The sequence below is a fragment of the Ischnura elegans genome, chromosome 6 (genome assembly GCF_921293095.1).
Source record: "Ischnura elegans chromosome 6, ioIscEleg1.1, whole genome shotgun sequence".
Classification (NCBI taxonomy): Eukaryota; Metazoa; Arthropoda; class Insecta; order Odonata; family Coenagrionidae; genus Ischnura; species Ischnura elegans.
Genome location: NC_060251.1, coordinates 119,883,686 through 119,910,916, shown reverse-complemented (window position 1 = coordinate 119,910,916; position 27,231 = coordinate 119,883,686). Strand labels below are relative to the sequence as shown.

The 27,231-nt window shown below is 39.0% G+C and overlaps 2 protein-coding genes across 3 annotated transcripts in view; both read right to left on the bottom strand.

Moving 5' to 3' along the window:
- The window catches only part of LOC124161598, a 516,681-nt gene extending 506,654 nt beyond the window's left edge, over positions 1 to 10,027 (bottom strand). Inside the window, exon 1 of the mRNA XM_046537983.1 lies at positions 9,985 to 10,027. The gene's annotated coding sequence lies outside the window, so the exon portion shown is untranslated. The remainder of the gene's footprint in view (positions 1 to 9,984) is intronic.
- LOC124161599 overlaps positions 1 to 12,441 on the bottom strand; it is a 132,984-nt gene extending 120,543 nt beyond the window's left edge. For both annotated transcript variants that reach the window (XM_046537984.1, XM_046537985.1), the window contains exon 1: positions 12,288 to 12,441. The gene's annotated coding sequence lies outside the window, so the exon portion shown is untranslated. The remainder of the gene's footprint in view (positions 1 to 12,287) is intronic.
- Between the last annotated feature and the right edge of the window lie 14,790 nt (positions 12,442 to 27,231).

Genomic DNA, 27,231 nt, shown 5'->3' with positions numbered 1-27,231 from the left:
GAAGTGAGCGCTTCGGTGGGGAACTTGAAATTAAAAACTTTTACCAAGGCTCCCAGCGCTGGTATACCGTCGTGTAGCGGCTGCGAAATTTCTTTTAATTCCTGTGATCTGTCCCGAATATATATCTCTCTTAATGTAAAAGCCTTAAGGATTTATCGATAACAGCTCTCATCTGTTTATCTGGATATCCTACTGATCTGCTTCCTGGGAAAGGTACTCACGCGAGCTCTCTAGCAAATAAATTTAGTCCTGCTTATCTCCTCATTCATGCTATCCATCCTTCCATTACGACTGATACCCCACTTACTCTCCAGGAAGGCCCGATTAAACTAATTTTATCTACAACATAATTCTCTGGGGATTTTCTCCATTGACTCTAAAAATATATAAAATTCAAAAAAGAATTATCAGACTCATTTCTCAAGCTGGCCTGTGAACTCCCTGTCGGCCCCTGTTTGGCATTTTGCCCTCACCCCATCTATAGGAATCTCCTAATCTGCAATAGCATTTTAACATGGACTAAATATGACATGCTCTCCAACCTTCAACACTTCTAGCTCTGCCCAGATTATGTATGCTACTCAATTTGTCAAAGGTCACATAAAAGGTTTTACTCTTAACTCTGATGTCACTTGTTAATCTACCATAAGACGTCCCAATATTCATATAGGTACCTAATGTACAGTCAAAAAAGTGGCAATTAGGTTATCTAGCATTTGTCTCCATCTGTACAAAAACTTAAACATACGCTTAAATAAACTGAGTCTATTTTCAAAGTTTAAAGTAAGTAGTTTTAAATTTTTTTCAGTAAATTGTATTACTCAGCGAATGTGTTTTTGGGCGACTGTTTTAACACATAATTTTTTCATCCGCCTACTGAATGGTTTTTTGTTGAATCTTGCGTACAATTGTATGATTATTTGTGTTTATTTTCTGTATTTATGTGCCTTACCTCACAGCAGTGGAGTAACTAGGAGCATGCTTTGGGTAGGGGGATAACGGGGTCGAGACTGGGGACCCTCCTCCCCAGACAACGGGGGTTACGGGAAAATTTTTGAAAAATGACATTCCTGGAAATGCATTTTCACCATTTTGGCACTTAAAATTTAACTTTAATTAGATGCAATAATTATTTGTCACAAGTAGACAATAGTTTTGAACATTTTTAAAATTTCTTTGCTGCTTTGGGGGGAAACTTACTCCCTCTTCCCCCCTTCCCCCATCGTTACGCCACTGTCTCACAGTACTCATGACACTTTACATACTGTTCGCATTATTTTTTATGATCTCCTGGAAATTAAAAATATTTTACGATTATTATAATTAAATACAATGGCGTTCGTAAAGGTCGTTTTACACTGGGCACGTCATTGCACAGGTTAGCACTGAAAACATGTTGAAATTGTGAGCTTGTAATTAGAGCAGGAGGTATTTTGACTTATCATATCCACGCATTCTCGCATGTGTCCTAGAAATTCAGAGTTTTACACGACGCAATTATGATTGTAACTTCATACATACATCAGCTATTGCGCAATGAAGTGCCCCGTGTAATACGGCCTAGAGGCAATGTTGAAGTAATTACGTAGTTAACCCAAGGGAAAAAGTACTCACGCCTTGTTTTTTGACTAACCGGGCAATTAAGACCCCGCGATTTGCGTAAATACCTAGATGTCTTTGAATTTCTCTGAAGCCTGTAAGATATTAATAAAGAACTATAAACACATTTCAAAACGAAAATCCCTTTTTCAGCGAAGACTACATCTGAACTTAACCCGGCTCACGACTAAATTCCATCGCAGAATAATATTTTGGCTAACTCATGTATTATTGAAAATAAATAACAAAAGATCCTCTGCCAATCACGTTTCATGTGCCTACATTTCGCATAATTCATCCAGCGCACGACACGTAACAACGTGTACCTAACTAATACTCGACTGTTCCTCCGACACCATTTTGAACTCGCGGACACTATGACGTAAGCGCTCACTCACAATGGGCGACCACATCCCGCCTGAATTGTGACTGCTCCTTTGACCATATAAGGACTGCTCCGTGAGCGCTGCGCTTGGGAACTTGAAATGCTTGAAATATAAAAAAAATTCAATATGGCGCCCAGCGCTGGTCGTGTAGCGGCTGCGACATTTCGTCTAATTCCTGTGATCAGTTCATACCCAGTGACTGTCCCGAATGTATATAACTATTCGTGATTCCAGCCAACTACACGCCAACTACCGGGCGAAAGTAGAATCACTGGTCCGGGTATACTTTTGCGCACGGCTCATTCAGAAAAGGTTCTTCTGAGGAGAAGTAGTGTCGTTTGCTTGCGATGGAGAATATTCCGATGACTTTTTCTCCAAGAAAAGGGAAATCTAACAAGAATTGCTGTGTGCCACAGTGTTCTTTAAGGCCTGTAGGGACACCGTAGTTCGATTTCACGAATTTCCAAAGCAAGGCGATGTTTTCTATCGCAGGAATGATTGGTGTGAGATGGAGAAGGTCGATCGACGGAATTTGTGGATCCACCGGCTGAAAATCGGGAAAAAGGTGACGAAGAGCATGCTGGTGTGTTCTTTGCACTTCATAAAGAACGATTATATATTACCGGGTACGTATACATTTTTTTATTTCACTTTTTTTCTCTTAATTTGTTTCAACGTGGCTGAGATCATGTTGTGAAGTCGATGCGAATGTTAACCTCCTTGTAGTTATCTATGTTTTAACGTGTTCTTTCTCAATAGATTTTCCAGCAAGACATCGATTTTTGAAGAGATGTGCTGTCCCGTCTATGAATTTACCAATATCGTCGATAGTAAAATCTCCAGTTTGAGTACACAGACGGCATGGACGACGAGGAGAGCCAATTAAGGTAGGTATTTCAAAGGAATGTATTATTTAATCTTGTAGTTTTCAGCCGTATATTAAAAATCAAAATTCATTGATTAGCAACCATAGTTAAGGCTGAAACTAATGCGAGCATAGGTGGGCCAACTGTCTAACTGAGTAGTAACAAGGAAGTGGTTATTAGCTGTTTTGGTTATAGAGTGCTGAACTTGCTATCTTTCTCGTATTTAGTGGTTGTGGTAGTATATTGGGACACTACATAAGTTGTGATTTTTTCGAATGAATTGTGGCTTGGATTGATTGGATTGGATTGATTGAATAATTCATTGAGCCCTATTTTTTTATAGATGTTTAAAAACGTTGCCGAAAAATAAAAGTGCATACATCATGCAAAAGGTTGCATTATATCAGCGTGATGTGATGCAGCTATTGAAAAAAATGTATATGGATTTGAAATCTTGCAGTCCACCACCATATTTAGATATTTTAGGTTTTCAACAAGAGGCATGTAATTTAGATAAATATGGGAACAGTCAATCTTGAGTAATTGCGTGAGTAACACTAGAGAAATTGTTAAAAAAATAAGAAATTATGGTATTTATGGTTATTCAAAAATAAAGTTTCCACTAAGGCCATACACTTGGTTACTTACCTATTGGCCAAATTTCTATGGCATCAACTTATCGGATTGAAAAAATGTTTTCATATATTATATTATCGTTTTATCTCTTATAATTTGGATAAAGATCAGTTTACATATTACTGTAGAGAACTAAATCTTCAGTCGTTTCTTTGGTCCATCTTAGCTAAGTATTACCAAATTCAGCACTGAAAGATGGTTATCATTTCATGTGTCTCACAGTAACAAACTCAGTTTTACTTACAAATGATGATCATTGAAAGCTTTTATTAATTTTATGGAATTTATACTTAAAAGTCCCTAATGCGTCATTTACCTGAAACAATGAGGAAGGGGAACAGGAAATTTTTCGTTTTGGCCTCATCTTTTTAGTTGTCTCAATTGCCCGAATTCATAGATATTTGGAAAGAGTTTCACTGAGGACATTTGTCATTTACCATTCTTCTGTGAGGGATCTTTTCCGTGTTATTGTTTTTTACCAATGCCAAGTACTGTTTTGAATCATTGTAATCTGGTTATTTTTTATTTAGATCCAAAGTGGAGGATTTGTGGAGGCAGTTGCTGAGTGTGATGAGGCCGATATCCACCAGATTATTGCAAGCCCCATTGATGAGCCCACTAAAGATTTTTCGATGTAAGCTCAAGAGGTTGCAGCTGCTGAGGCCCTGATATCCATTGGAAATGGAGATGTTAGGGGTGTACAATGTAGTATTGGCACTCAATGTGTGAATGAGACAAGGGATTTTGGGTGCCAGGTAACTAGTGGTGACTTTCAGTCAACGGTGGCTGACATGATCGTCAGTGAGAGGAACCTATACACGATGACTGGCCTCGATTCCTTTCTGCAATTGGCCAGTTTAGTTACTTTGTTTTCGGAACTTTAGCCTGACAACATGAGGTACTTCTTAAACAACAAGTGCAAAATAATTTTATCGCTCACGAAAATGAAGCTAAACTTATCCTTTGCCGTGCTGGCACATATTTTACACATTGTATGGCAGTATATAATAATTTTTTTCATTCCATGGCTTCATCATGTACTTGTATCACATTCTTCCATATCAAGTGTAATTTTATTTGTTTTTGCATTGTTTTGCCTTCCTTATAAAGAAGGATAAATATCATTAATTCCATTTTGCAAACTGGCTGTTATTAAAATCTAAATCTAGTTTGAACATTGTAAATCATCCAAGATATGACTACTACTGTTGGATATTACACCACTTGGGCATATTTTACTTATTGTATTGCTTTGTACTATATTTTTTTTTATTCCATGGTTTCATAATGTACTCAAACCACGTACTTCCGCATCAAGTGTACCATGAATGATAATGTTGTCAATGCTAATCATGTCATTTGTGTATTATCTTTGTATACATCTCCCATTTGATATCTCCGACTTCTTTGGAAAACATATATCGACTGATATAAATTTTGTTATCTTGTTTCATTTAACTCCTTCAAGACCCCAGTTGCTTGCTGTCCATGTCACCAAGGTTACCTCTTTTGCATGTTAGAATGTATTTCTTATGTTCTCTATGTAGCTTACTGTGAATGACATCTTTTCACTCCATACTCCTTTTGAGGGAAGAAGGTACGTATTCCATGCAGGGACAATGGGCGTACATAAAATACATGAATTTCTTTTTATCTGCGCATATTTTCTGAGAAACAGATGCCATTATGGAAAAGCATTGGTCTAACCTTTGGGGGTATAATTGGTCTTAGCTAAAGGGGCTGCTGGTATCTCATGGGTCTGGGGAGGGAGAGGATAAATCCGCCTATGAGTCAGTATGTGGTTGTATTGCTGTCATCTATGATGAATTGGTGATTTCATACAGGTAGGTTAGTTCTGTACATTTTTCAGTGGGCCCAATTTTAATCCTTAATCTGAGTATTTACATGTATAATTGCAGTCATATACGACCAGTGAATTGTTTAGGTAATACCTAACTAGCTAATTATCTTTCGGCTTGATTATAGTTTTTGATCGAAGCTGTAACTTTATTTATTTTTTTTATTCGAGGCATAGGATAGAGAATTGAAGGATATGTACCAGAGAAAGAGGTCAGTGTAGCCCAAAGTGGTCGTGGTTTATGGTTAAAACAGCTCCTCTTTAAGGTACCTGGCAAAAAAGTTTTCTCCATTCATTTATATCCCTGTCGATTTCTGTAACAATAAAGTCTGTTCATTGTCTGTCAGTTGGCTGTTCGTTCCCTGTTCCCTGACCAAGAGAGAACAGGCAGGCGACTGTTCGTAGAATGTAAATTGGAACGCCTTGTCTGTGAGAAAAGGGTTACTTGTCTGTTCCCTCCCTGTTAAGAAAGCGGCATTCTCTGTTCCTTACCTGTTGGACCACAGACAATGAACAGGCAGGGGACTGTGCGCTGTCAGTTCATTGCCTGTTTTCTTAGGTTGTTTGTTCCCTGTTCCTTGACCAAGAGAGAACAGGCAGGCGACTGTTCGTAGAATGTAAATTGGAACGCCTTGTCTGTTCCTTGTCTGTGACAATGTGGGAAGATGGTTATTTGTCTGTTCTCTCCCTATGCGCATACTTTGTTCCTTAACTGTTTGCTGTTGCTAAGTTGGACACAATAGACAAGAGATAATTGATGTTAAAATAGAATTAAAAGTTGAAATTTATTTGAATGATTGTAAGAAAAACTTTTATTGTGCTTTTCCACATATTCCATTAGTTATAAAAATCTTGAATAGTTGCAGAAAAGCAAGCTTTGTCATCATTAACAGAACAACCACTACATCAACAAATATTTCACATGCCTTCATCAAAGAAATATGTACTTCCTTAAATTAATACAACTCGGATTCTGCACTATGTCAATATAATACGTGTGATTTTAAAAGAGAAACACGCCTTTAAAGAATATTTATGAACACGATGATTTCACTTCTCACAAACAAACCTACAAGAAAGACAGTCCTCTGACAATGTTTGTTGGTTCTTATTGGCGACGTAACGCACATACGCATAATACAAATACAATAAAAATCTCAGTACTTGCTCAAAAACTTAAGAGACACAATAAATTATTAAATACACACACTCAAGAACAAATATCACTTCACGACTTTCACTATCACTGAATGGATGCACGAATTACTTGATTCGTCACTTAGCGCATTTAGCACAGGTTAAATAATAATCAAATAAATAACTGTTTTCTCCGCAACCAACAACTTCACCACAACATAGTCGACCATGTGCTCGTAAACTGTCAGGATAACGGTATCGGTTATTGGCGTCATTGTTTGCGTTTGCTATCTTCTATAGGTAGGTAGCAGCACCACGCTATCTTTCCGTCCTTGTTGAGAACCTGTTCACTCTCAGAGTAAGGTGTTCACTAGCTGTTCACTGTTTTCTGTTCGTACCCTGTACCGTGAAACGGACTATGAACCGGCCCTTGCCTGTTGACTGTCCGTTCACTGTTGTCTGTTCGTTCACTGTTGTCTGTTCGTTCCCAGTCCGCTGAAACCACAGAGTACATACTCTTTGGCTGAAACATACGGCCCCTGCCTGTAATTGGCGAAGTAAAGTATTTAACGTGCGTAAGCCGAGCAGATAGCTAATATAATTTGCGTGCTCACTTCAATAACCGTCATCCGTGGTTGACGGTAATCGTGCGATAATGAATTCAACCGTATATAATTACTGTTTAAGTAGATGATATTTTCTTTGGATTCAATCAAACTTCCTTGTACTCAATTAAATTTGGATTAATCCAAATTGTTGTCCAAATTAACTTAAAAAAAACTTAAAACAATTGTTCGTACGTTGTTCATAATCTGTTCTCAAAATCTCCAAAAGGTTCCAAACTGACAGCGAACAGGCATCATTTTTACGTAAATCGATAGGGTGTTTAGTGTTTGTTCACTGTTGTCTGTTCATTCCCTGTTCGGTGAAACATACTACCAACCGGCCCCTGCCTGTTAAAAGCTTGTTCACTATTGTTCCCGAAATGCTTGTTGCCTGCCTGTTAAGGAACAAGCTGCAAACAGAGTACAAACTGTTGGTAGGCTGTTCGTAAGTTGTTCCTACTTGTGAGTGACCCGAGATTGTTCGTTGGCTGTTTATACTCTGTTCACTAATCTCCAACAGGCTATCAACAGACTTCAAACGGACAGCGAACAGGCATTGTTGTTTCAGAAATCGACAGGGATCCCAACAAAAACAATTTTAATGTAAATTTAATTTATTTTGAAATTAGTAAGAAGCTTGAAATGTCTCCTTTATGACTGCTTATTTGTTAAATTTCTTTCCTTCATATTAGCTTTCTTCTGCCATAATTGTATGGTACTCTTACCACTGACTTGATGGACACCGCAACATCCACAAACTAGTAATAAATGATTGGCATTTTTTGCATTATTATTCATGAATACTAAAGGTTAAATTAATGTAGCATAAAATTATTAACCATTAATAGCTACTAATGTAACTGGGTTGTCTAAGAATGGTTTCTACCTATTCCTAAACAATTCCCGCTTTGCGAGAACAATCAAACTTCCGGATCTCGATTTTTTCATCAATTGTTAGGCTAATGAGACTGTTTATTTGAAGCGGTTCCTTGGTAAGGCCACTTATTTGAAGAACAAGAGCCATTATTTTTAATTCACAGCCATTTCCTTGGTGAAGCCCCACAGTGATCACCAAACCCGCGTTTAAAACGCTCTCCCCTTCAAAGATATTTCGTTGGCTGCAATTTCCACCCAAATATCACACAATTTCTTAATAGGTCACAAAAACTTTGCTACTCATGTTCCTTAGAATACAATTTAGTCCGAAAACGAAGAACGGTGCCGATATACGCAATCGAATCCACAGCAATAAGGAGAATCACGGAGATTGCAATTGAAATGTGTTGTTATTCACGAGAAGTATACCCGGACTGACGGCCATTTTGGATTATGACGTCAGCGACGACAGCGCCGCTAGTGGTGATTTGGTTTCCGAATAAATTTACGAGCCTAAAGGATTTATCGCAAGCAGCTCCTTGCGAGTCGCGTGATATTTATTGGAAATGCCTTTAGTGTCGATCGTTCAAACATTTCGTTGGGACTCTGGTTGCTGACATTGAAGCCTTGAAACAAGAGGTTTTAGAACTAAAATGGACGTTATTTCCCAGGTTGGGAAAGGAATACTTTCACGCTTGCAAATGCCGTGAAATCCGTTTCGTCTTAAAGGCTTGTTTTCAGTGGTGCATTAACCCGTACGAATTAATGTCTAAGTGTTTGAATGCGAGGATGAACACAAAATGTAGCCTTTGACCACTGAACTTGTGCGAATGTATGAACGTAAAATAGAACCTGTTCTAATTTGGTTCATGCATTAGTACATGTTCCATTTCGGTCAACAAAAATCGTCCACGCAAACAGACATTAACTCATACGTGTTAAAGTATCGTGTAAATAGGCCTTAAAAGTTATTGTCTTGTATTGTTATTGTAAAGTCTTGAGCAGGGGCTAGTTTGCCGTCTCACATTACATGCATTCTCGCATGTTTTCTAGAAATTCACCGCATTACACGACACAATTTTGATTGCACCTCCATACATACGTCGCGGAGATAGGGAGGAGAGTCACTGAGGGTCGAAAGGAGATTCACGGAAAAATGTTAAGAATCCAACGACTAGCGAATGGAATAAACTATGCCATGATAGACATTGAGTTGTTCTTTATTTAACCACGCACAGGCGAGGCCACAATCTGGACTCTGCCTCCTGACTGAATCCTTGGACTGCGCCTCGAGAGAAATATATGCACCACCAGTGAGCCTCGCGTAGAATTGAAAGCTTAAAATGAGAGTTCTTGGCAACCAAAGATCTAAAAAAAAACTTAACTGCCAAAAATGAATTCCACACAAACGATGGTAACAATCAGATTGTTATGGGCTCTTTAAGGAAGCGTATATATTTTTGGTCCGTACGTAATATCGGAAAATTATTTAAATATGATTAAAGATACTACATATTCTAAAAAAAACTTCTTACACAACAATTTTTCTAAAGCAGATATTGAAGATTCTATTCAACAAAACCGATCACCAGATTATTGCACGGCACAACGACACGTAAGAAAAATAACGTGAAACTCTCTGAGCAATAAAAAATAAACAGACAAAGCAAGTACAGACGTAGGGTTTCTACTTATCTCTATAAGCATGCAGTCTGGTCTACCGCGTGTCGTTGTCCTGTGCCCAGCACGCGAGCGCGTTCAGATAAGGATAGGACAAATGCTGCATATCTGGAGTGGAATCACGCCCTGCCACACACCTTGGTAGGGGCTTGCACGGTTTCTCGCAGGTGTAGGAACACACGGCGCACAAACCCGAATCCAGGAAATCACTCACTCGCAGGAACACACAACTCACGCTTAACTAACACGAAAAGCGGCACCACTATATTAAGATAATTACTAATCTAAATATCCCACGCTAATAATAAATGAAATGAGCAACTAAAAGTACACGACACTACCCTAATAAGCGCGATAGCAGCAAGCGGTGTGTTGGCAGGTAAAATCCAGAGTCGGGGAGCACTCCGCAGTCACGTCCGTTCCGAACGAAAGGAGATGAAGGAATCTATCGCCAGAACACACGAGCGTGCCATTATCAGCTGATAATGGCACTCCCTTTTCGCACGCTCCAAAATATTATCATCAAGTATCTTTCAACAAACAACGCTACCCGATCGATCTCAAGCCAAAAAACAAATAGCTTACACTCACGGTTACAACCCGTAAACGATTCGCAAATTATTTCGGAATGAACGCAGTGAATATGAACACATAAGAGCTATCTTAAGATCCGTCAAAGATAAAATTAGATGGCTTAGGATATCGCACTTTCGTAACATCGGCAAATTATGAAAGGTTTGCTGCAGGCATTTAAACTTAATTGACAACAAAGTGGTACTCACCAACCGAGACACGAAATGAAACACTTTTATTCAGGGATCTGAAAGATTCGACTTATCCTTAACAGCACTCAGGAATCTACCATGTCACATGTGATCTCACTCGTGCATAGGACAAACGGAACGTGATCCCAATGTCAGGTTAAAAAAACATGGCACCCCAAATAAAAACGGAAGATTCTCCACACATACATACGGTCGCGAGGTACATGCTTTGATTGGACCATCGAATAACAGCCGCTATTCTCACTTCGTTTAAATAACGGATAAATAAATTGAAACGCAGAAAACCAAAAGTAGATGCTTACGAAAAATTATTCATCAACGCGATGTTCCCTCCGTGGTCACCTCCGATGACGTATTAGCGGAAGACGGGTAGCCAGCGCTCTCTCTTCGGTGAACTAATCATCATACATATCACGTGACGCAGAAAAAGAAAACACATCAATGACTCCGGAAGGAAAAAATAGGCGCATATCAAAATGAAATTCAATGCATAATAGAATATTTTCAAATTGAGTGTCCAATGAAAGGTCACCCTTGAACTTCCCTGGAATAATTTTTCTTTGTAGCGAAATGCGTAGCAATAGTGTGCCGTTCTCTAATCGCGTGCAAGTCGTATAACTCATCACTAAGAAGAGAGAGCAAGTGAAACGAAACGAAAATGTATCGTTTCGACTCGGAGAGGAACCAAATCATGAGGCCTAGGTTTAGTTTCGTTCCCGCACGAAATTAAAATCACCAAAGAGTTTCGCTTTGACCCGGGACGAAACTTTACTCGCATGAATGAAGTTTCGTTAAGTTTCGATCCCAGAAGTTGAGTGGAGGTGGATGAGAGGGAATAGTTTCGACACATTACGTTTGACATACAAGTGGAGAGAGGTTAAAAATTGGGCTTGAAAATCGAATGGCCAGTTTGCGTTCGCCGTTTCGCGCCCGGGAACGAAACTATTGAAATTTTACAGGTTCTGACTTCCGTTTAGTTTTGATTGTCATCCCCGGTTGAAAATCAAGTTGTGCAGTCACCTGCAATCTACTAATCTCATCTCCAAGGTGGGCACTCGCCAACCTGCCCCACTCGAATGCTGACGTCATCACACCGAAACCAATTTATCTTTAACGTGACGTCATCTTACAACCGGCCGACTGGAATCGAACCCATCACCCTCAGCCAAGCCCTTGGCGGGTTAACGACTGTTATCATACCATTGATGATTGCCTAAGACAAGCGAAAAATCGATTTCGGAGATTTCCTTCCCTTTAAATTTAATTGGAATTTGGATTTATCTTCGGAAATAAGTACTCATAAATTAACGGCAAAGCACTGCCCAAAGAAGAACGCGTGGATCATCACTAACGTGAAATCAAATGCAAAGTTGGCAGTTTAATTATAAACGTGATGATGCAACACTATAACGGCTATCCTAAACCTGATAATTTGTCACGGGTATCCGATATTCCTTTTTTATTGATGGCCAAGGCCAACCACATTAATGTTGGTGACATTTAATAGTTAAATGTGATGAGCACCAATGACAAATATCCCGTTCCCTCAACAATGGACTCCATCTTGGCTCCGCATTTTCCATAACAAAGAAAAGGCCAAATAATATCAACAGGTGTGATGGGCCTAGTTTGGTAAACGTTCCCCACTTCTCTCAGAACGCCCAACGGTCGACGGCCGAAGTAAAAATCGGTTTATTAATGGAGTAACAGAAAATGGCGAACATTGTAATTGTAACGCAAGGTACAACTGTCACTCATTCTATCGCGGGCACTTAATTATTGGCACTTCCTCCAGATCCTCACCTACATTTTTCTTTTCGATAGCGACTGCGAGAACTTAACTAGAACATCATACACACCTTTTTATGCCGCAAAGTCCCACAATCCAACGAGAACTAGCGATACAGTGCAGAAGAACTCACTTCGAATGATTTCGCACAATAGATGTGTGGTTCCACCTCATGAAGCCTGAACACTTGATATATATTCGCGAGAATTAACGATCCGATCCGAAGTGAATCTGAGCAAAAACTGGCTTTTTCATCTACCCCTTCAATCAGATCCTCGTGTCTCGCTTATCTCTCTCACTTACCTGCTCTCACTCTCTGAAGGCACATTTCCTGATTAGATAATGTATTATATGTTTTTTCTATCCCATCTCAAGACATTTGATCGATGATATCACATATTCTGAGAAAAAATATTTATCATTCTTCGGCGAAAATTCCGTTGAAGAGCAACGCAGCATTAACATATTTTTATGTTATACACATTATTTTTTTGAGAATTCAAGGTGCGTGGTTCAACGACATTTAAGACTTCATCCGTGATCCATTCTGAAGAGCTTTTCTCGTACACAGAATTTTTCGCAGCATCCTGTAGTCTACTTTAAATATTTTCCTTTCTCCACTGCTTCTTTAATTACACGTTCATATTATGACGCCTTTCATTTTCTACTTGCCATAAGTAATTCACTGATTTCTTTAACTTCAGATGGCAGATTTCATCATCACTATATCATGACTGCTCCTCTCTATACCTGCCCCGCGGATACGCACACTGCCAAAATGGCGATTGTCAATTTTGTGGTTTATTGTGAATAAGAGGAACTATATAAACATTTACTTACATGAAAAGTTTTGAAATATTTTTCTTGTAGCATACGTAACTTCGATATTGATTTAATTTTATGCACCTCGGAAATTGAAAACTACCTTTCTGCCATTCATTTTTTCAAATAATGGGTAAAATTAAATTTTAAAAAGCTATCTGTCGTGATGTCGTCTTCTCCATCATTATAAAATAAAACGCACCAATAAAAAAATGTTGACTGTGGCGAGATGACGATCGTCTTGACCGTTTCGCTGTGTCCATAGTTCTCCGCTACTCTTTCGACTAGTGATGGGTCGATCATGAACGATTCGATCAAAAAGATTGAATCACTAGGTGAATCAAATGACTCATGATTCATTTCGTTAAACAAGTCGATCATCAATCATCAATCACTCCGACTTCCGGTTTCATATCAATCATCTCGGTTTCCGGTTTGATTCAAAATTTGGAACGACCGATGCTTAATCTCTTTTCGTCAGGGCAGAAATAGTTGTGATAAAATTAAATACTATGTTATGAAGAACTGAATACTTGTGTTATCTTTTTCTTAAATGTTTTCCAGCAGTTATCAGTATTAATAACACCAATACACGTAAAAGGAAAATATTAAGATGACTCCTGTAGGAGAACGTTAAGAAGTAGAAGTTAAAGCTGGTTATATTTTATTGTGCCGTTCATAAAATTATCCTGCAGATCAGATTCATGCATAGTGTGTGGTGTATTTTGTGTTATATTTTGATCAACTATAGTTAGAAATTATTTTATTAGTGTTAAGAAACTGTGGCAGTTTCGCCTTCCCAAATATTTTCATGACACTGCTTCCTTCATTTTTGCAATCTAATTTACTCATCTAGGAATTCACAATTAAAATAGTATATGAAATGATAATATGGATAGCAATCAGCGTTACCAATGCTCTTCGCAGATGAGGCAGTATTTATCAGGGATGTGATCCGGTACGAAACTTTACGTTTAGTGCCCGGTCCGAAAAGGCACGAAGCGATTTCGTGCCTTTTCGGACCGGGCACTATACGATCCGATTCATTTCGGACCAGGCTGGCACGAAACTTTTCACTTTTAAAATTTTAGGATCCCATACACTTTATTTTCCGCCTCGTATAGTTTCGTGCCGGGTGGCACGAAATTATCCGAAAAAGTGGTTAAAGTTCCAGACCGCGCGTGTGTGCCGCGCGGGGTTTAAGAAAGGGACTGATGCGGACACAAAAGACCAGCTTAGTGGATGTCCTTCTAGCCCAGGCCCATCCTCGAGTTGAACGACCCTTTTCTATCCCCTCTGCGCGGTCATCCACTGCTGTTTGCGTTGTTTGTTCCAAAAATATATTCGTAGCTTACCTTATATTTCTGAAGTTAAAAATGAATTCTTCATTTTTCGCTCATCACATGGAAATTTCAATCGGAGTTCTAGCGTTAATTTCAACGGAGTTCATTTCAGTTTCAAATCATCCGATATGGAATAGAAATATTCTAAATCCGTCAATATGATCGTTAGAACTTCGCTTAAAATTTCTTCACGCTCAGAAAAACCCAGGGAATTCATCTTACATTAAATAATCGATGGGAACAGCAAATACATGATTCTATAAAACACGACTATTTCAGTCAATTAACCGTGGACTAGCACTGTGAAGCAGTCTTTTAATCCTTCGAGGGTCTAGTACTGGGGCACAGGAGAAGGATCGGCGCGGCGTCCCGCTGAGTTGCGTCCCTGTCTTAGGGCAGTTGCGAACCTTTGCTTTCCTTCGACGCGAGAGTGCTCGTTACAGGGGAGTACAAAAGATTTTCAAGGGACTCATAATGCCGGAACCTCCATGGGGCTCCGGCGCGAAAGTGTTAACAAATAATCCCTAATTTTAATTTCTTCTGAAAACATTATTATAATAAATATCAATATTATTTAATCTTATTTTATAATATACATGCTATTTTTCAACCATGGATGTCTACTACCGTGGGGGCCTATTTGTTCCATTAATTTTTTTATTTAAAGAAAATAAAAAATGCTTTTTACGCAGATAGAATCCATCAACGTTAATTTTTTCCCGTTAATTTACCCGATTTCCGCGCTAATTTTTCTATGAGCGCTCACTATGTCACTAAGGCACTGTTATATCAGGATTAATTTTTCAATATGTAAACTATTAATTAGTGCTCTGTCAAACGGTTAAAAGAACTTTCATAAAAGGTGTCAACAATAATGACATCACGCTTTTTGATAGTTCACGATCCGCTTTCGTACGACACAACAGCATCCCAGTTTAAGTTTTCGTCACCTCATAATATTTAACTGGGAAAGCAAAAGAATAACTTTTTGCATAGTAATTTTTAATGTAACTATTTTGAGAGTTGACATCAAGAACGGGATACTTTCTTCAAGAAAGGGTGAAAGAGAAGAGTTATTTTTCGTCATCAATTTGTTGGCAACTTGTCTACAACAATAAAACTGTTTGCATTTTCCACAGTATTTATTTACCATACAATGCATTTCAACTCCGAGAACAACTCTCGGAAATTTACTGTACAAAAATACAGACATATTCCCACCTTCTCCGATGGGGTGTTTACTAAGTGAAACGTTCAAATTTATGATCTACTTCGGACAGGTAAGAAGAAAGGTCGCCACCTGAATAAAATAATTAGAGTAGGTATAACAGCTGCTGGCAATCACAAAATGATTCATTTCTCCCGGCAAAATACCTGATAAACTCGTAGCATACATGTGAATTTGCAAAGGAGTGCAGTGCAAAGTCACATGGATGCTGAAATACTATTCAGAGTTTGCATTAGAGGTAATTCATCTAGAGAGAAAGGAAAAAAAGATTGGACGTTCTAGAGGAATATTGCATTGTACAGTGTCATGAAATTAATTTATTAAATGGTCAACATTTTGAAAACCATCCACGTCTTCTCAGAATTCCATTCTCAAATAAAGATACTACTTCCCCAGACCGTTACCTTCCGTAAAATTGTCCAATATCAATTCTCATACTTGGTTTATTTTTCGCCTTCTCCTATCTGTAGCCGCTCACTTCTCGCGTTGGAAACCCCAACCCCCTTGCACCTTATTTTATCCTTCCCTTGCGCTTCTCGTCTCTCCTTTAACCCCTTGGATATTCCGTCCCATTATCCCCAGACTCCACAGAACCCTGACCACTTAAATTACCTCTTTAACTATGTCTTCACCCGATGCCCAAACTTCTCAAACAATGCTACACGCAAAAAAATGCCAAAAATGCCAAACCTTCTAAAACAACTCCTTGAACCTTTCTTTATGAGTGAACAACCCCAGCATATGCCGTATAATCCCTCAATAGAGTCCCGAAAACGGACGTTCTCCCGCCTCGTCCCTTTTTCTCCCGCGGGGAATTCCCCAGATTGCCACCTCATTTGAGTGGCCAATGACCTTTCCTTCTCTTTCCCTCCATTCCGTCTTTCCTAAAATTTTTATAGATAAATGTTCTTCCTCTCCAGCCCCTCTCCGCCTTTGAGTGATTGAGATGTAAGATCCGAAACTATATTGCACTATATGGCACGAAACTATGGTGCCTTTTCGGATCGGCACTTTTTTCCGTAAAGTGCCATTTCGGGCTTGTGGAGGTTTCGTGCCATCGCATTTCGTGCAATTTCGGTTTAGTGCCTTTTCGGTTTCGTGCCTTTTCGGTTTAGTGCCTTAAAGTGGCAGCGGTCCGAAACTATTGAAATTTCGTGCTTTAAAGTGCTTTTTCGTATCGGATCACATCCCTGGTATTTATTCGATTATTCAAAGTGATTTATTACATCCATTGATTGAGTCTTTTCGATCTTGATTCCTTTTGAGTCTTTTCGATCATGATTCCTTTTGAGTCTTTTCAATCATGACTCCTTTGAGTCTTTTCGATCATAGTGATTGAATCTTGATTTGAGTCTTTTCGATCATAGTGATGAATCAATTGATTGAATCACTTATGTGACTCGAGTCAAAATGATTGAATCACTAAAATGATCGACTTTGCCCATCACTACTTTCGACTGTAGAAGCTGAACGTGTACGTTCAAACAATGTTTAATTGTTGTAGTCGAATAAACAGCGAGTAAAACGGTATTTGACACGGCATTATGAAGCTTCGGCAGAATTTCATACTTATATGCTTTGAGTTCTGCGTTCCAACTTTTTTGCGGCGAAATTAGGCATCCTTTGTGCATTATCATCCAGCTCTCACTCTAAAGGTCCATCTCATCCAGCCATTTTAATTCGCTAATTCCTAGCACTTCGAGGTTCTATCTTCGCATTTCTACCTGCAAGTTATCCAGTCTTCCGCACATCCTAAGACATTCCACGTTCCACATTCCTTGCCTCAAACATTTTACCACCTTTGACCGATGTATTCTATCTAATGATGATCACAAGTACATAATTAAAACGTCATATCGTCTAAAACCGACACGGAGGAAGCGCTCAGCGATGCATTCACAAGTTCACTGATGCATTCACAAAAGAAAATTGGTCTTATGTTACGGAAGTTCGAGATAAAAGATCTACCGTTTGTTAGCTAAGAAACGATAAAGGAGGAGTGCTAGCAAACAATTCGATAAAGCCAATTCATTTAATACTACGCGCTTCAAGAGCGTGTTCGCCAGGGGCGGTCATCAAACAACTTTTTTCGAAAGTCAAGGTTCGACATATGTCAAAATGTAGCCCGAGGTACCAAATGAACAGAGAAAAAATTTGTTCCTGTAGGTTGACATCCTACGGTGCGGTGGCACCAGGGCCATTTATGTTGGGGGTAGGCAACCAGAAACACACATCCTCTTCTTACGCTATTTCGGCGATAAATGTCGTGATTTAAATCGTTTTTTTTTTTTTCAGCCGATTCTGTACCAGTCATGTCTAAAATAATCGAGGTAATCAACATAGACCGAATAATCACGTTTTTTTATACAATCACCGGTATTAAAATGCAAAGAAACGTTAAAAACTTAGAAATTTTCTTAATTAATGGTACATATTTTAATTTGGTGTACTCGTATGGGCATGATCGCACTAATATGACCCTACCGTTTATATAGAACAACACTTTTCCCATCTCCCATCCTAAAGTAAGGATCTCCTCATATCCCTATGGCCGCCTATGAACTAACGGCAACGCACGCTATTAATGAATTGTCTTGTACATGCGGATGGCCTTTCGCAAGGTTTGGAGAGGCAAGAATATCGTGCCGAAGTGATATTTTTTAATGGAGAAGCAACTAAAAAAACAATGAATGTATTGACACGCTCTTCAGTTGAGAGTCATCTCTTTGGCGCTCCTCCACAGATGTTTGGGAGATATCTCCCCACATATGAAGATATTATGAAGTATTCCTAGTGGGTGAAGATGGAAAAGATGCAAGGAAGAAGAGAATTTGATCAATCGGTCCAGGAGATTGCCCATGTTGTCGCCGACAGAGTGGACCACGTGTGGAACGACGCGTCTGCACATGTAATGTCGAACTGCGGCATCCTCATTGCACTTTTGAGGTACTACACGAAATGTAAAAAAATATAAAGAGCACTAAGAAGAAAAATTCATCTGTTGTCCATCAAGACTTGAAAAAATTTAAGGAAGATGTTAAAAGGCTATTTGATTTTGCTTAATGTGTCTTCCAAAATGGCCGAGTGTATTCGTAAGCCGAAGACTTAAATAAAAAACGAAGAAATACCATTCCTTTAAGACCAAAGATCAACCGGAGAACTAGTGTTTGGGGCCATTGATTGGAAAACCACAAAAAAATATAGGAAGAAAGTTGCCAAAGAAAAAAATTGATAAAAACGGATGAATCTTTTGAAAAGAGGGCATCAACATCCTTTGCCCAGAAAATTGGTTCTAAACTCAAGTCTTAGTGCTCTAATGTTCCAGATGACTCGCCACCTGTGCTCGACGATGAATGGCAACCATCCTCCCGCCCATCCTCAAGTAGCTCGTCGCGCAACATCTTGAAGCTGACTGTTACCTGCCAATTGGAGGAAAGGCACAACGTAGCAAGCGGTTTGCAGCAGCCCTCGTGACTGGAGCGTTTGAAGACGTCGGCAAGGTCACACCTGAAAATGCATCGATGATTGTCGACAAGAAGAAAATTGCGCGCCAATGGAAGAAATACAGAGAGCTTGCGACTGCAGAGGATATGGAAAAGCTTAGAGACCAACCGAGGATAGCATTGTTCTTCGAGGGAAGAAAAGACAAGACGAAAATCAGGGAACTGTGCAGCAACAATATAGTGCGCATCACGACTCAACCGAAGAGCATGTAGTTATTCTTGCAGACCCCGGGGGGGCTTATTAGGGACACGCATCAACTGAAACAGGAGATGGAGAATACCTCGGAAACTCCATCCTCGACTCTGTCGAAGCCGCTAGAATTGACACGTCTTCCATACGGTGCATCGGTTGTGATGGAGCACCTTCGAATACCTCGACGGGCTGTTAGGGAGGCGCTATATGTTTTATCGAAGTGCGTCTCGGGAGTGCCTCATACATTTGTGTGGGCCTTATGCATTCAAATGAACTCCATCTTCGTCATATAATCGAGAAATTTGATGGGCCGACGACAGAACTAAATAGGTACAGTGGGTCAATTGGTCGCCAAACTGATGACCTGTGTGCAGCTACCTCTAGTGAAATTTCAGACGATTGATCTAGTTCTACCTGATCCTAAACTAAATTCATCACTCATGAGCACACACCAAAATTATCCGCTGGACATGACTCGTGGTATTGCCAGGGGATACATCCCACAAGAGCTGGCTGATCGCGATAATGGGGAAATGAATAACAGCAGATGGGGAATGACGGCCAACAGTTTGATCCACGTTTAGATAGAAACAAGACGACCAACAGTGGCTTCAAAAACTATAACCGAGATTATCATGAAATTCTATATTCATATGTGGTTCACAATAAAGAAAAATTGGAAGATTACAGAAGCAGAACACATCTGGGAAATGCTTAAGAGAATAAGACAATTCCCTAAAAAGTAAATTTCTTGAGAAATTCATTCAGAGCAAAGCGTTCTTCGCTCATCCAAGAAACATCCTCATTGCGATGGTGAAAAGGACGAAGGAAATGATGAAAGGGACGAAGTGCGAAGAGTAGCCTTCCAAAGGATAGTGCCGGCAAGAAAGACATATTCGCCAGAGGAAGGCATCAGGGCTTTTCACATCCCTGAGCAGTGCGCTGACATTAGTTCATAGGCGGGAGATGGGGAGATCCTTACTCTAGGATGGGAGATGGGAAAAGTGTTGTTCTATATAAACGGTAGGGTCATATCAGTGCGATCATGCCCATACGAGTACACCAAATTAAAATATGTGCCATTAATTAAGAAAATTTCTAAGTTTTTAACGTTTCTTTGCATTTTAATACCGGTGATTGTATAAAAAACCGTGATTATTCGGTCTATGTTGATTACCTCGACTATTTCAGACATGACTGGTACAGAATCGGCTGAAAAAAAAACATTTAAATCACGACATTTATATCCTTTAACTCAACAACACGCAAAAAAGTGTGAAAAAAAATGTGGAAATTACCATTGTGTTCTTCTTTTTACCATGGATATAAAGAACTTCCACAAAATCGAGCCGGATACGATTTTATACGACATTTATCGCCGAAAAAGCGTAAAAAGAGGATATGTGTTGCGGGTTGCCTGCTCTAGACATAAATTGCCTTGGTGCCACCGCACCGTAGGATGTCAACCTACATGAACAAATGTTTTATCTGCTCATTTGGTGCCTCGGGCTACATTTTGTAATATGTCGAACTTTGACTTTCGAAAAAAGTTGTTTGATGACCGCCCTAGCCTTCTTACAATGCAGTCCCATATCTATAACGTCTAAATTACTGACCGATACCTTTAGCGTCACCTCATGCAAAGTCGTTGGACACATTGTTGTCACCTCAGTAAAGAAAAACCTAGATAACGAAAAGAAGTTTATGAGACCTCAACGCGGATTCAGGAAAAGTAAATCTTTCGAAACCCAGTAAGAGGTGTTCACCCACGATATTTTACGATACGATCTTATTTCACGATATTCAAGTGGACTCGATTTTTCTTGGTTTAAAAGAAGTTCTTAAGTCCCCACTGAGAGTTCTTTATAAAACTAAAATCTTACGGCCTAGATGATGATATCTGGGTGAACTTTTGACCGATCGCGTGCGAAGAGCAGTATTAAACGGCTTAGTCTCTAACGAGGTCAGAGTCACTTCTGACGTCCCTCAGGGCAGTAACATAGGCCCACTCCTCTATTTCAAAGATTTTGGGGAAATAGTGGGCGATATACTTCGATTTTTAGCACGCGACGCTGTAGTTTAGAGGGAAATCCGTTTAAGTAAGGATAGGGATGAACAAATGAACGATCTCACTGCAATTCAAGCTTGGTTCGATACGGGGAAGACATAGTAAAATTTGAAAAAATGCGTAGTAATGAATTTATGGAAGACACAACTCCCCGCAACATAGCTATATCTTTCAGGGTAACCAATTACAGACTATAGAATCCGTAAAATACCTAGGAGTTAAACTCAATTATGATGTATCGTGGAATAAACATATTCGGCTGAACGTAAATTGGATTTTCTTAAAACAATATTAGGAAAGTGCGACGACAAAGTGAGAGAAATTAGCTACTTCTCCCTCGTTAGACCCCATTTGTATTACGCTGCCAGTGTTTGGGATCCTCACGAAATAGAGTTAAATACAGAATTAGAACGCGTGCAAAGAAGAGCTGCCAGGTACGCGAGAAGTCGTTACGATAGGCTTGTTAGTGTAACTGACCTCTTAGATAAACTCGGATGGGAATCTCTGTCAGACCGTGGACTGAAAATAGGATAAAACTATTAGATAAATTCAAGAGCAGTGTCTTTTCTAACGAAGTTAGTCATATCTTACGAACGCCAACATTCCACGGAGGATTAGATCATATTAAAAAATAAGATTTATTTTAGATTTCTAGATTAGAAAAAGATATTTATTGCTCTAGGACGTATGTTCTTTAAGAACAAAAGCAATTCACTTGTACAAAATCATAGAGTAGATTTGAGCATAGAATAAATTAAACATTAACTCATGATAACAACTCACATAAAACGATAAGCTAACAGGGCAATCAATATAACATTAAACAAAGTTCAAAATAAGAAATAGATGCATATAATACACAATGTTCCAAACAAACAGCCAAAGAAATATAAGAGGTACTTATACATTTTTCTTCATGAAACCAATAAGTTATCATGAGGCAGTAAGTAATAAGCTATAAACTTTGGTCTTAAACAATTTCAAAAAGCGAATATTTTTAACTTCATCTGGTCCATTGCTCCAGAGAGTCGATCCTACAACCTGGAATGGTTTCTGGAAAGAAGTTGTACGATGAGCGGAATAGAATGCATGGTAATTTGCATCTGAACTTGTAGTCACAGTAGTAATTTTAGGCTTTCTTTTGAATACGTTATGTAAATACTCAGGACCAGTGGCGCCTGCACTCCATGGGGCCTGAGGGGCCCCGAGCCCCCTCAAAAATTCGTTATGGGTGTGAGGAAAAAATGTGTCAGTCTTGTCGATTTTCCCCGTAGTGTCCAGATATCGAGATTCGAGTTATCAGGGTTCTAATGTTGATCATATGACTCTTCTCAAATGCTTATAAAAACTTAAAACTCACTACTTATAAAATTTCCTTGGCAATAAAAGGCAAGATCCCCGGTTTGCCCCCCCCCCCCAATATTTTTTGTAAGTCGGCACCCCTGCTCAGGATTTTTATAAAGAAACAAAATGTAAAGGAAAGCAGCGAGGAAATATTTCCGTCGCTATTTAGTGGAAAGCCATCCATACATCATCCATGTTCATACATCCACGTACAATGCACATACGTGTCTTCGGAGGTTGAACACAAATCTTACTCAGGAAGTTATATAGCGCTGAAGTTTTAAATCAAGTTCATCTGGGATATAATCATAAACTAAACAGCAGTTTTGGAATTACGAATAACAATAGAGTTTCCTGGTTTCAACAGATAACAGTTATTTGCTTAGTTTTAACTGATAATACACATTTTTACTGACTTTGCTCGAAATGTCATGGACATGATTTAGTCATGAGAGATTATTTGACATCGTACCTATTAAATTTTTATTGGGCTTGATAAAGGAACATTAGTATTTCCCAGTTTAATGTTAGGGATTAAACCGAAATCAATCTTATTTACAAGCTTTGAGGAGCGTAAAATAATAGCTTTGCTTTAAGTGCAGTTTAAGACAAGGTATTATTTTCAACCCTGTTGGATATAGAGGCAATATCTTCAGTCAGTCTTCAAATAGTGTTTCCGAGGTCACGAGGAAGACAATGTTGATAACTTTGCAAATCATCTGCGTAAAGCGTATATTTACAGTGCTTTAATTTTTCAGGAAGATCAAGAAGATATATGTAAAATAGCATAGGTCCGAGTACAAAACCATGAGGAACGCCGCAGGTATCATCATTACACTTGGATATTTTCCCACTACAGTCTTAGTGGTGGCCAATATGGTAGTCGTGGAACCAGTTCAGTACTGAGCAGGAAAAGCTTATACACATCATTTTTACAAGAAGCTTTTAGTAGTCACAAGCTTCGCTAAAGTCAAAGAGCACTAAAACAGTGGCCATTTCCTCATCAATGTTACCCCGTATATCATCAGTGACATTTTAAAAGGCGGATTGAGAACTGAAACCCTGTCGAAAACCAGATTAAAATGCGTCCAATCTTTTTTCAACAGTCAAATAATAAGTTGTTTGTTAACATAAATTTCGTAACAAGAGAGAGAGACTGTAGAAAAGATAGATTCAGAATTTCCTTTTTTTCCACGATCGATAAGGGACTAATACGGCAGCTTTAGGACTTAAATTAGGTTAGTTGACTTCTAGTGTAGCCTTATAACTTAATGCACGTACCTGAATTTACCTAAGTATTTCTAACTGCATGTTTTTCATGGTCTAGCTTCACAGGCATATTTTCTCCATGAGTATTCGACATGTTTACCTTTGCATGAATGTGGAAGTATAATTTGCTAATATGCGTGACATTTTATGACCTTTTGGTGTGCATATGGCAATCTTCTTATATTCTGTTTGCTGGTGATTGATCACCCCCTGCCAAACACTCTAGACGTGGCTCGCTTATGTAAATGTAAATGAGTAGTCCCCGTCCAAAGATGCGAAAGGGGGACTTCCGGAATATTTTACTCGAGAGAATGCCATCGTGTCTTAAAAATAATGGTTGGAATAGCTACGCCCCCTCAGTATAATAATGTGGTGGTTCCCCCTTGCCTTCCACATCGAGCCGTTAAAGGAAATTTTACGACACTTGCAGTGAAATAAGTGTAGCTGGGTCGACCCCTATGATCTCCGCCTTCACTCACTTGAAGAGGACCTTCTCCCCTCTTCCCTACGAGATGACAGGCATAATAATAATGTTTGACGGGGTCCGGTATCCAAGGCATCCTCATTGGCTATATGTATCATTTTGATTGTCTTATCAAGGAATAAGCCAACACACCATTAGAACAATGACTCTTTTGGTCCGCGACTGCTTACTGAATGAGTAAACACGCTTATCTCGCAGCTGTATTTAGGGATCGACCCACCAATCACCATCCGCTACCAGGTGGGCTCGCAGGGTGGCTTTAAGCTCAGCCGCCGGAAATAATGGTTGTGACCGTAAAAAAATAATCGGCTGTGCGAGGTCAAAACATTAAACCATATCCAATAGAATTGCTATGGGATTTTCAGAGAATCGATTATTCTTTCGATTAATGTTCTACACGTACACATGAATGCGAAGGTGACGAATATAGAAGAAGAGGACGAAGCCCACCAGGATTCCTTAGTTCTCTCTCAAAGTCAAATATGTTTTACTGCCGACAACAGTGGAGTTTGAAAAACAAAGAGATCGATTCTGATCCATTTCTCGGTCTGTCACCAAACTTTACAGCTATTTGCGGATAAAAGGCGATGACCTATACTCTTTCTCAGATAATTTGACGTCACGAACTCATGACGGTATTGCTACAATTGCTTATATAAACGGTTTCGTCACCTCTGCTAAAAATGTGCCTGTGGAACGAACACCAGAAAATGGCAACTGCGCTTTGGAAGGTTTGGTCATTTATGTGAGTTTCGATCATGATTTGTCCGTATCGCACTGCTCTCTTCCACGCCGAGGCTTCTGTTAATTCACCGGAGAAGCTGCATGTGAGTAACGAGCGTAGATTTAACATGAACCATGTTAGATTCGGTGAGTGATGGATTAGTGCCGATAAAATGTTCATTGGTTTTATATGGACGTGTTGAAAGGGAGGTGTGATTTGCTTCACGACATTCTGACCTGTGGGAGTGCCTTGCGGTATTATGAATGTACCCCTAACCGAGAGTATCCTCTCCTAATGTCGGTCCATAATTTTCCGTGTTTCTGATAAATATCATTACCTCTTACAGGTTGACTGCATTTCATTATTTTCCGGAACGAACGAAAAAAAAAGTTTCTTCCCACCGTTGATAGCGCTTTAGACATTTCGTTTTTTTTTTCGATGTGACCATCGTAACTCTACGCACACGATGTCTTTACTGACGTCATTATGACGATAAAAAATTGACTCATGCCTGTGCTTGCTGCAATTAGGGCCCCGCGCACTGGCAACTTTCCCAAACTGGCTTGGGAATCACGTACGCTACCACTACCCCACCTGACCCGTCTGATGAAAGGCGCGAAATTTTGGAATTAAATACGGCTTGTGAAAAATACCGCGTGAAAATTAATTAATTACAGCCAAACTAAGGCCCATTCAACGGAACCACTACTAGTTCACAGACTTGTTCACCATTCCGAAGTCCATAAAAAATACGGCATTGAAAAAGGCGGAGCAAGGTACGTGGTCTCCCCTTGTGAAACGGGAACGCAACGTAGTCTTGTCTCCTCACGCGGTTTATATTCCCAATTTTTTTCCACACTCCTTGGCTTGTTCAAGAACCACAAATGTATGATGATAAAAATCAATATGTATAAGCATTATATAACAAAAATTTCGATTTTTCCGCGTTAGCATAAATAAAATACACATTACCTGTCATCAAAACATATATTTGGAATATATTTGGTTATCTTGTGTATTTACGTCATTATCACCTCGAAATCATCAAGAACACATCCACAAATATCACAAAATATCTGTATTTTTCATCCATAAAAATGGCTAACATATCAATTGAAAGGAAATATATGGATAGAGCTATGCCATGCATCAAAAAGTAGCAGCGTTATACTGCTACAATGAAAGTATCGGAAACGAAGGTCAGTTTTTTTAGAAGAATACAGAAGGGTTTAATCATTGTATCGTATCGTAAGCAAATATTATAGGAAAAAAAGAAGGAATCAAAAAATCTTTATCCCAATATAATACCACACAGGGACGAAAAAAAATCCACAATGGAGTAAAAGTCGAGCATTAAAACCCACTGTCAGAAACATTACTGTCAGTGCAAAGCACTGTTAGAATATTGTTCAGGGCAAGGAAGATAAGGACACTACTGATAAATCGTATGATATTACAATAAGCAATACTGGAAAATAAATATTACTGATTCATTTCTAATTTGTTCAATTCTTTATTAAAAGACAATATAATAAATTTAAAAACACAGCAGTAACATTCACATGATGACAGCAAGGATAAAAGCCCACAGCAATAAAAATGCACGCACAAGTAGTCCACAGTCCGCTCATGAACGGAACGCAACTCCAGGCTCTGTGCTTAATTTCTTCAATTTAGGAATAGGGTTCGATGAAGCTCTTGTCCACGAAAATCCAGTTATCAACCGTGTCTCCTGTTGAAAAAAACAATTTGTATCGCGATAAAATTAAATACCGCATCGTTCTTTGGTCCCCGGTATAATAAATTTATTCAAGACAAAATTATCTTACGGAAACAAAACTAGTCAGAATTGAATAATGCGATTCAAAACAATCCATAAGTTCTTCGAAGAAAACCGAATGAATTTATTCCTGATTTAAAATGAATAATCATAATGCGAGTTTATTATGGTCGAGCACCATGGCTGCCTGCATATTTAATTACACTGATTGCATTTATAACGAAATGCCATTATGAATATAATTTGACTATACGTT